Below are 10,959 nucleotides of genomic sequence, written 5' to 3' on the forward strand. Positions count from 1 at the left end.
GCAGAGCTGGGAGTGGGGCTGCGGGCTGGACCACCCGGCTTTGGCTGCGGTCTTGGGCTTCCCCTGCAGGTGAGGCGGGTCGGGGGGCGAAGATGACGCAAAACTTGGTGGGGTGGCTGATATGCCAGATGTTTGTGCTGCCATTTGGAGGGATCTGGACAGGCTGGAGGAACGAGCTGACGGGAACATCATGAAGTTCAACACAGGGAAATGCAAAGTCCTGCCCCTGGGTGGGAACATCCCCAGGCACCAGGAAAGCAGCTTGGCAGACGAGGACCTGGGAGTCCTTCTGGACACCCAGTTGACCATGAGCCAGCAATGTGCCCTTGCCCCCGGGAAGGCTCATGGTGTCCTAATGGGCTCCATTAGGAAGGGCATTGCCAGCAGGTTGAAGGAGGTGATCCTTCCTCTCTACTCAGCGCTGGTGAGGCCACACCTGCACTGTGTGTCCAGTTCTGGGCTCCCCAGCACAAGAGAGACATGGAGCTACTGGAGAGAGTCCAGCATAAGGGCCATGAAGAGAATGAGGGGACCAGAGCATCTCGTCAGAGCTGGGAGTGTTCAGCCTGGAGAAGAGAAGGCTCAGGGGGATCTTATCAGTGTATATAAATACCTGCAGGGAGGGTGCAAAGAGGACGGAGCCAGGCTCTTTTCAGTGGTGCTCAGTGACAGGACCAGAGGCAGTGGGCACAAAGTGAAACACGGGAGGTTCCCTCCGAACATCAGGAAACACTTCTTTATTGTGAGGGTGACCGGGCACTGTCACAGGTTGCCCAGAGAGGTTGAGGAGATATTCAGAAGCTGTATGGACACAGTCCTGGGCAAGTGGCTCTAGGATGAGATGACCTCCAGAGGTCCCTTCCGACCTCAACCACTCTGTGATTCTGTGAGGACAGCCCATTACTGTTGGAGTAACAGCAATGTTGTCATCTACCACCCAGGCAAAGCCAGGAGAACTCTTCACCTTGAAGACATTATGGTCAACAGGACAAACCTTTTGTGGCTGTGTTTGCTCAGACTGTAAAATGCCAAGGGCAGAGAAGCCCAAAGCAGCGTGCAGAGGCAAGAGTGCTGGTGGGACGGCCAGCGGGTGCAGAGGGCTGAAAAGGAGGGGGAGAAAGAGGACAAATAACATCCAGATGAGGAAAGGCTGAGTTCAGGTGGCCATTTGGCTAAAGATTTGGGGAAAAGGCAACGAGCAGGCTCCTTTCTTTGGAAGAGGAGTAAACATGACCGTGACAAGAAGCTGTGAAAATGTCTTGGGTGGCAACAGCAGGAGAAAGGTCTGGTGGCCCTACTCTAGCTTGTCACTGGTCGGTACTGCCCCTTTTGCAAAGGTGTCATGGGGATCGGTGGCTTTCCAGGCCCTCATGTATACTCCTGGCCCCAGGGAAGAAGACTTGCATAGGGAGGAATGGGGACAGAGAGCACTCTTTGAAAATTCAGATATATATTCACAAAAAAGTTGTGTGCACTTCCACCCTCCCCTGCTTTTCTCCATGTAAACATTTATTTAGCTTTAAAAAATCACTGGCAAATGGCTGATGGTGTTGTTCTCAGGTTATAGTTGCTAAACCAGCTCCAGGCTTGGCTCATTACAGAGTAATGATGGCTTTGCATCTTCTTGTTTGCTATTCAATAATTGTCCTCTTGAGTGAAAGTGTCTATTGACCTGAACAAAATATAATTGTGTCTCCCTTCAACTTTCAATTTTTTAAAAGCATTTCTCCATTGAACTGGCTTTCTCCAATAATGATTGTATTTGTTATAGATTTCCCTGGCAACATAACAGTATGGAAATAAGCATTTGTACTAATCCTTTCCGCTTCAGTTCTAATATGCAATAGTCATTTTTACATGAACAGCCACCGCCTAGCTTTCCCTTCAGTGTAAAGGTGAGAGAGCTTCTCAGCATCGCAAGTGCAAATGATGTGTGTCTCAGGTTCTTTGTGTCACAACTTCTCAGTAGCTCCTTGTTCCCGTTTCCTAAATAGGGAAAAATAGCATCTCCCTTCCTCTGCAGGTGCTGAGGCATCTGCAATGGGTTGGCACCTACTTTCATTCTCATCCACGAAGACAGTTTTCAGAAGCGCTAACACTGGTAAATCCACTTAAAGACACCGAAAACTTGCAGACTCTAATAAATTAGCCCACTTTTCTTTCTTTGAAGGTTTGGAAAGCTCCCAAACCATGGAAAGTTTGGGAGCATATTGCTCCTTCCCTCCTCGTGGTGCACCAGGGAGTAACTGAGGAATTCGCTTCCAGGTGGCCAGGGAAAAGCCACAGGAAAATCTCAGCTAACTTCTTAATTTGATACCTTCTCCATACTGAAAGATCAGCAGGTTTCTTTAAAACTGCGCAGTATAATTCTGCACAACTAACTACTGTTATCAGTGGCTTTGATCCATGATGAGAACTGCATATGGCACTTCTGAGTGTAATTTGATGTGGTAGGTTTATTACCTTAATAGGCAGGAGAAAATTTTCAAGACCACTCCATGCAAAATTAGCTGTTTTGTTACATTTAATTAATTCAGGTTCATGTGATTTTAGTGCAGCATAAACAGTTAGATGTTGAGAAATGGAGAACATAAAAATAAAATGAAAATCACTTTTTTCTCCAAACCTTATGATTTCAGTTTTGCTTAAAAGACTAGAAGGAGCTTCTGCTAAGAACACCGAGTTACTAACTAAGCTAACAGCACAGCATAGGGTCAAAATATTTTTAAAAATTTGCAGTATGGTCACTAGGTGCAGGATCTTAAATATTTAGTTTAAAATTCTAGCATATGCTTGTTCCACATGAAAGGCCACTGTAAACAGTCCCAATTACTGCTAATTGATTTAAACCTCAGAACTCAGTAGGAAATCACAGATGTTAACTGCTCAGTGATGCACTAAAACTTCCTGAGTGTCTCACAAAAGATTTGGCATAATTGCAAGATATCTTTTTGAGGCCTGGGGATTATATAAATCTGTTCCAGTGAGAGCTGTTCCACAGAAAGCATTGATGTTAGGCTTGTAAGGCTGTTAAAGAAAATAACTTTATATTTGTTTCGGGACCTTCACCCTGTAGAAGACTGAAGAAAATGTCTAATGTTTTTGTACTGCAAAGAAGAGAGAAACTCCCTCTTTTTTGGACTCCCATGAAGGATTTCAGAACCCTTTAAAAAGAAAGCTGACCATTTTCTTGAAAAGATGAAAAAAAGATGTGGCAGAAAGACTTGAAAAAATCCAGTCAGCAGAAAATAGGTCTCCTGAACTGATATGCAACCCTGAAGCTTAAGTTATAGGACAGAGAATACAGGGAAAATGTTCCAGAAGTCTTTGATTAAAAAAGCATAGAGGTTGTCTATGGACAATCTGGGAGCCTGAAGTTAAACAACGGACATAAGTGCATAAGCAAGATGCAATAACCACTTAAATGTAAATGAAGACAAGCTTCAGCAACTAAATTGCTTCTAGAATTAAAATGACCCTGTTCCCCTCCTCATCCATAGAAACTACTTACAGATGCTATCTGCTGGCTAATCCTCACCTTCATTTCCCTTCCCGTGGCAGTTATGATGATGTTCTCTCTAGCAGAAGTAATTTTTCTGAAAGTTAAATAAACATTTTTTTTTTAAAAAAAACCAGCAGCACTAGTAATATAACTCCTTTAATATCATTAGGAATTCAGTAATATCCCAAGCTGGCGGTGAATCTCGCAGCAAGATGAAGTGTTGCAGATCAATTACCGGCAGGTTTCCCAGCAGGTGAGTTGGGAGCACAGCTTGTATGGTTTAAAGCTCGAGGGCACCTCTGGGATGCAGATTATTTTTTGCTGGGGATCCGGGACCTCAAGAGTTGGTGGCTCTGGCACAGCACAGACTAAGGCAATAGCTTGCTGAAGAAAGTGAGTTGGATAAAAGTGAGAATTAGAAATCAGGACAATGGGGTTCTGCTACGTGACTGCCATTTGCCATGCCTCTGCATGCTGTTTGTAAAATAAAAGCATTATTTGTCCCCTGTGAAGCTTCTTGAAATCCCATTAGAATGTGCTGTATGTCAGGAACGTGGTGTTTGCAGTGCTGCTGCAGGTCCCAGGCATGGCTCCCAGCCCAGAAGATGACAGAGGGAGAATCCCTTTCCTAGAGAGTTCTCTTTGAGACAGTAATAGCAGTGCAAAGGGAATGAGAACAGCCACGCTTCTGCAGCAGAGGTTACGTTTACATCAGTGCAAGTCGGTATGTCTGACAGAGGTATCTGTCCCCGGGTGCGCTGGCCAGAAATGTATGGCCTAACGGGTAGCCCAACCACGTGAAAAATGCACTCTGGTCTCAGGTAAAGAGGGCACTGCCTGGTTACCCGGGCAGGATTAGGGGATCCTCTCTGCCTACAACTCCCCACCAGCTCATTCCAGGGCACAAAGCTTACCCTGCCTCTCCTTCCCACTCCGTCCCCTCCAAAACCCAACGAGACAGTAACAAAACATCAGTCAGTGATCATCGTCCTAGACCTACAGGGCTGCATAGGTTGGAGAGCACTTTGGGGGTCATCCAGCTCCAAGACCCCACTCAAGACTGGGCCAACAGCCACCAGGTCCCTCAGCCTGGCTGGAGAACGGCCTTCGTACAGCGGCAGCACAGGCAAGGGCCATCAGCAATGTCGGTGTCCTCCTCTGGCTTGCTCCCCACCTTTTGCTGCTTCTCGGCAAGTCTGCCAGTCTTTTGGGCAAGGCCTCTGGTTTACTCTGCAGCCTTTTCCAAAGGCGTTGCCTGGACTGGAAGACTCCCTCAGCCTCCATCTGTACTGTGATGCAGTACTGGTGTATGTTTTTTGTTGTGTCCCTCTTATATTATAGTTTTAGGTATGTGAACTGAAAGAGATCCATTGTGTGTGTTGTCTTCCTAGCCATCCTCTTAAAAATACAGATGCAAAACCAAAGATGGACAATATTTGTGCTGGGAATAACAGCCCAAGAATCAGGAGTAACATACTTCCCTATGTTGTTATGCGTACATTTCAGAAATGTTATCCTGCTGTTCATTTAATGAGATTGTACTGGGGAAAAAAGGAGAAGGACGCAGGCATGGCAAATGTGTCTAGCAAATCTTTAAATGCCTGAGTGGTGATGATAATGTGAGCATGGGTTTATTGCTCTGCCTTTTAGAAATACATTTTAAAAACCTCCAATTTTGCTAGGCATTTATTTGCATACAGGCAGTTCTGCCCCTCCTTTCTGTAATTTTATTGCAACTGTAATAGAGATTTTGGAAATCAAATGCATTCCACTATATTTCAAGGCTCTGCCTATGCTACTGGGTGATATCTGATTTATGAAAAGAAGACACTATTTGTCCCAGCCTCTGTGTTTCTGACGGAAAAATACAGTAAATTGAGATTAATATATCCATTCCTTGTGCATGTGGGTGGATATAAGGGAGATGCAGATTTCAGTCTCATAGAGGTTTCTTCTCTCACCTTATGTAAGCTTGAAACTTATTATTGGGGGTTTTTTTATCTTTATTCCTCCAGTCTCATGCTGGATACTGCTAATGGGACAGTAGGTTTATTGGCTATTGAGTCTTCCTTGAGATTATTCCAATTGCATCTTAGTCCTTTGAACTTGTCTATCATTCCTGCCTTCTTCAAATTAAACAGGGGATGGGAAGGGAGGAGTTAGCCTCTCCTTCTCCACTGAACTGGCTACTGCCGTTACATTGGTTTCTTTCAGACTCCCTGCCAGTCCTAACATCTGTTTTTTAGAAAATGACTTCTCAGTCAGTAACCTTTCACTAACTGGAGGTATTAGTCTTAGAAGGAACTCAGATCCCATTATTTTGGTAAGTTATATGTCAATTTGAGGTCAGATTCCCCCCCCCCCCTTCCCCAGCCCCCACTCTCTGTATTGGAGGTATTGAGATGGTCTCTATAGAAAATCCTTGGCATTCTGGGTTTAAGTTGGTGTATGAGAAGGGAAGGCTTTTGTTCTCCATCCTTGACAGCCTCCTCTGGAAGCAGCAATACTTGGTGCTGACCAGCACCCTAAGAGATCACTCTTTTCTTAATTTATTTTTGGTCACCAGACAGTACCGGATATAATTTTATTAGCCGTTTTGCCTTAAGTCAAACTCTGATTACCTGGTTTGAAATGTTATTGTGTGGTTTCTGAAACAGTTATTTTTATCAAATTATATTTAAGCATTGGAAGTAGAGCTGAACAAGCTGCAAAGAGAATTCTATGTTGCTGAGAAGTTAAAAGAAGGGTGTTGATGGAAGATAATGTCTCGTTGAAAACTGGATAGACTAAAAAATAACCTTGCTACATCTGGATACTGGTTTTGTCATGGCATTAGGTAGCTATTACAGAACTGTGTGCTGTCTTTCCTGCTGTGAAACAAGAGTTGAGAGAAACAAATTTTTAGCCATTTTTACATTTCATTAACAAATGATCTTACTTGAAAATGCAGTTTTCTAGATCTTGGCAGCAGTGAGATGCCTGTAGACAGGAGCATAAGTCTCCTCTCAGTGATTTGTGGGGCTGGATATTAAACCTGCAAAATGCTAAATGTACCTGGCCATGTACTGTAAAATAAGAATACTGGTAATGTTACTGCTCAAAGTACCCTTTGTGAGAACCATACAACTCCATGGTCATGAACAAACTGCAGCCTGCTGTCACGAGACTTGTTTACTGTCTTCCAGATGAGCCCAATGCTCAAGAAAAAGTAATATCTAGCTTATTTTCAAGCTGCTGTAGCTCCTTAGGCCTTGCAACAATATAGAAATATTATTCTCAACCCTGAGAACAATTTTAATCTACCCTTAAGAAACCAGAGACTGAAAGTAATCGTGTAAACCTTATTATACACCTTTCCTTCTTCCAAATGACTTGTGAGGGGTACAGTTATTGCAAGCAGGGAGTGAGTACCGGGGCGTTCACGTCCCCTGGTGCATGACTGCGGGTGGGCCAGCGCCGTGCCCTGGGCGCTGCTGCCTGCTGCCGGGGGGGACATGGCATGTGAGGAGCACACCCACGGATGCTGCTCTTCTGGAGACGTTTCTAATATTAGATTTGTGTTATTATCTCTGCTCTCCCTGGAGCCAGGAAAAAGCCTACTGAAAGAAGCCGATGAGGAAAGTAAGGCAAAATGTAAAGAACTCACTTGTGTTTGTTGTTAAAGAACGTTGTGAAATATTTGCTGTGCAGCTTAGATCATCTCTGGCAGAGTGAGGAGAATTGCCCTGGCATGGGCGTTAATGCAGCATTTATGTCTCTGTTTTGCTCTTAAAATGAGCCAGTTGGGGTCATAGAGAAATATATGCGATTCTGAGGCACTGTGCTAACTGAATTTCTCCCTAAATGCGTACAAGCATAATGGAATATATCCCTCAAGCAAACTTGCATCATCCAGTGATGAAAAGGCCAAGGAAAGTTCAGGTAACATGCTACCAGTCCAAAAGCAGAAGTCCATGAAAGGCCACTGAAAGCAGGAATGATGTTTACCTAAAACATCGTAATTAAACATTAAAAGTTATGTTTTAGCTCAGGTAACTGCAGCGGGTTCCCTTGTCGCCACCGGCCCTGCCTCAGCACACTGCCACACGTACCAGCATGCGCAAGCAAGGGTGCGAAGAAACCGTGGTGGAGACTTGCAGGACCTCAACCTGAGCTGCGTAGTTCAGCGCTTCCAGCCTGGGGCCACAGTGTGAGGATGCAGAGGACATCATGGCTCGCGTTTCTGTCCAGGCTGCTAAGTCCCTGCTGTCGTTGCTGGTACAGACAGACAGGGCTGCATGCAATACTGATACTGCAGAACGTACGTCAGAAGTCTTGGTTGTTTCAGTGCTAATATATCAGAAACCTCTTTAAGATTTCACTAAGCCTTGGTTGGTGTTGATATAATTAGCCTGGAGTCAACGGACAACGCCCTGTCTAAAGAGTTCAGGCAGGAGTGAATTAACCTTTCTGGGACTGTGAAGGGACTTGCTTGGACTTTGGGTCCAAGGCTGTGGTTGCATGGCATGGTAAGTCTGGCTGCAGGGCTCCTGATACCGGACCCAAAGTGATGCGGTGGGTTGGCATGGCATGAACTCACCCGGCAGTTTCAGATCTGTTCCAGAAAAGTTGGATGGGCTAACTTTGTACTGAGAAGCTTTACACAAGATCAGGTTTCAGCTGTCCTCTGCAGCCAGTGCTCCTGATTGCATAAAGCTGGAATAAATTCCCCACTGGTCATGGAGATTATTCAACAGAAATATGACCATCTGCCTGTGCCTGCTCTGGATCATATTTGTACTGCTGAGTAACCTGATAGCACATTGATAAGCACTAGTGATCACAGGACCGTGGTCTCAGAGGTATGAGCCTAAGATTAAAAAACATCTTGAAATGGTGAGGTTTCTCCCTTAGCAGTAGCTCTACTACCTATTGTTTCAGATATCCACTTGCAAAAGGGCAGGGGGTGGGGGTGAGCATTAAAAACTAAAGGGTAAGAGTCAACCCAGCTTTCTGCTGCATGATTATCTTGTATATTTGTGAGAAAATTATGCCTTGTGCCTTCCTCTCTTCTCCCTGATACAGAGCTGTATCATTAAGACTCTCCTAATAAAGTCCATTTGGGTTGTCTGTGCAATTTCCTATGCATTTAACAAAGGAATAAATTCAATCAAGCGTCCATCGGTTAGCTGACCAACGTCAATTGCAAGCGAAAGGAAGCAACAGTGTTCTGCCCAAAAGCAACCACGGATTTTAATCCATCGTTGAAAGTGCAGTATTTTACAGTGTTCTCTTATCTGTCCTCTACCAAAGGTGTCTTTAACAAGAGCCATACGGACACTTGTCACAGCCCTGCTGTCTGTTACCTACCTCTAATTCTTACAGAGCACTGAAATTTATAATGCTACATTAAGCTTGATTCATTACCACTCTCCTTAGTTCACTCACAACAGTCCTGTTTGTGTCAACGAAACTTCATGAAAAGCATTGCCTGCTACCTCGAGGGGGACTGATAGCTGTGTTCCTTGTACCACGGCCCTGTTTTTCTAAAGAAGATTTTATCTACAGCTATTTCAGCTTGCTTTCTTCTCCTTTATGCTGATTCAAGTTTAAAATTGTAATAAGAACTTTTCAGTAGCTTTTTCTGTTAGGGTTGTTGCTAGGACAGAAATAAAATATTCGTGGGTCTTTTTCTAATGAATATTCCAAGTTTGCAAATCTTTATGACGTGCTGTACCTAATGCCAAGGGGAGGAAAAGGAACACCAGGCGATGTGATGCTGCAAAGCTCAGTCTAATTTAGCGGGCCAAGCAAGGGACAGGCTCTGCCAGAAACAGCAACAGCTTTTCGTGCGCTCAGACCCCCCCATCAACAGAGACCTGCCCCTCTCGTCTCTCCAATGGGTCAGTGATGCTCGCGCCAGCTGGTCCCAGCAGCGAGCTTTGGGCAGTGGCTTGGCTCCAGCGCTTGATGGTGCCAGCTCGGATGGTACGCGGTGTCGGACATGCGTGTGACAGTGCTGCCCTTGTCACCAGCCCTGAGGGCTGTTACAGCCATGTGTCAGCACCGGCCGCCGGTCCCTCTGGCCGTGGTGACACCCCGCTACACCTCCGCGATGGTTTCAGGTATGATCTCCCGTCAGACCTCGGTCCGTGGCCCACACACAGCTCATGCCACGCTTTGCATTGCCTGTCGGCTGTGGCTCACCACGCTCAGCCCGTTTGTGCCATGCCCAGCTCTTGGCCCGGGTGAGGCCGTGATGCTCCCATGTCACCTAAAATTGTGGAGGCGAACTTCCTGAAGTTAAGCTTTGCATCTTTTGGGACTCTGGGCCTAAATCTTTCCTTTGTGATTAAATACAGAACTGATGAATCATATATATATATATATATATATATATATATTTAAAAAAAAAAATATATATATGTGTGTGTGTGTGTGTGTGTGTTATTACTGGCTTTTGTATTACAATAGAACAGACCAGAAGACTGACTAGTAACGAGTAAATAACTTCTTTTTTACTCTCTCTGACACATTGCCATTTCATTTAATTCCTGTTCACATTTCCCTGGTCTCAGTTGCAGGGCCCCCTTCTGCTTGACTGGATGAATGCACAGGTCTCACAGTTTCTGGGGCAGGGACCCATACCCCAGCTACCAGCCTGGGGAGACTTTGGCTCAGTTGTCCAGACGGAGGCCAGGGCACGACTGGACACCTGGGTCCTCATGGGCATGTCCCTGGCACCCACCGAAAGTCCTTCTAAACTCAGAAACTTGTGATGGCCAGTCCTGGGAGTCCTATCATAAGACGGGTCTGTCTGTTGGCCTAAAAGCGAAAGCACGTGAAATGTGTTTGTGGAAAAAAATTTAAAAGGAGAAACAACTGAGAAAGAGCTTCAGAAAAAAAATCCCATTTCTCTAGTGTGTTTGAGGAGCAGCTGGCTGCAAATGATGATTGTCCTCTATTTAGGAACAATAAATTAAAACAGAGTGAAATAAAGGGGGTGATATTCCCAAAGACCTAGGTGATAATTTATACGGGCTTGTAATCACTGTAATTAAATGTATATTAGAAATCTATAACTACAATATGAAGCTGATTTAAAATGACAGTTACTTTCCTGCATCATGTACCTCATCCTAATGATGACTTGTATTTGTCAAAGTTGAACTAACAATGTTTGTATTAAAATGTACTCAGTGCATGCTTGCTGCACGAACCTGTCAGATTTGGTAATGGCATCCTTTTCGAGAATATCATCTCCACACATTAAAAAGACACTGGGGCTTCTGAGGAAAATACTGAGCAAATTCATATATTACATTGTAAAAATCTCTGGGTACAGGATTGTCCACAGCAGAAGCAGATAAAGAAATCCAAATTCTAGCTCTCCCTGTATGCTTGCAATGTTAAAGAGCAACTTTCTGAGTTTCAGAGCAACGGTGATCCCATTCCCTTTAAGAAGTCGCTGCCTGTCA

The sequence above is a fragment of the Harpia harpyja genome, chromosome 3 (assembly GCF_026419915.1).
Source record: "Harpia harpyja isolate bHarHar1 chromosome 3, bHarHar1 primary haplotype, whole genome shotgun sequence".
Taxonomy (NCBI): domain Eukaryota; kingdom Metazoa; phylum Chordata; class Aves; order Accipitriformes; family Accipitridae; genus Harpia; species Harpia harpyja.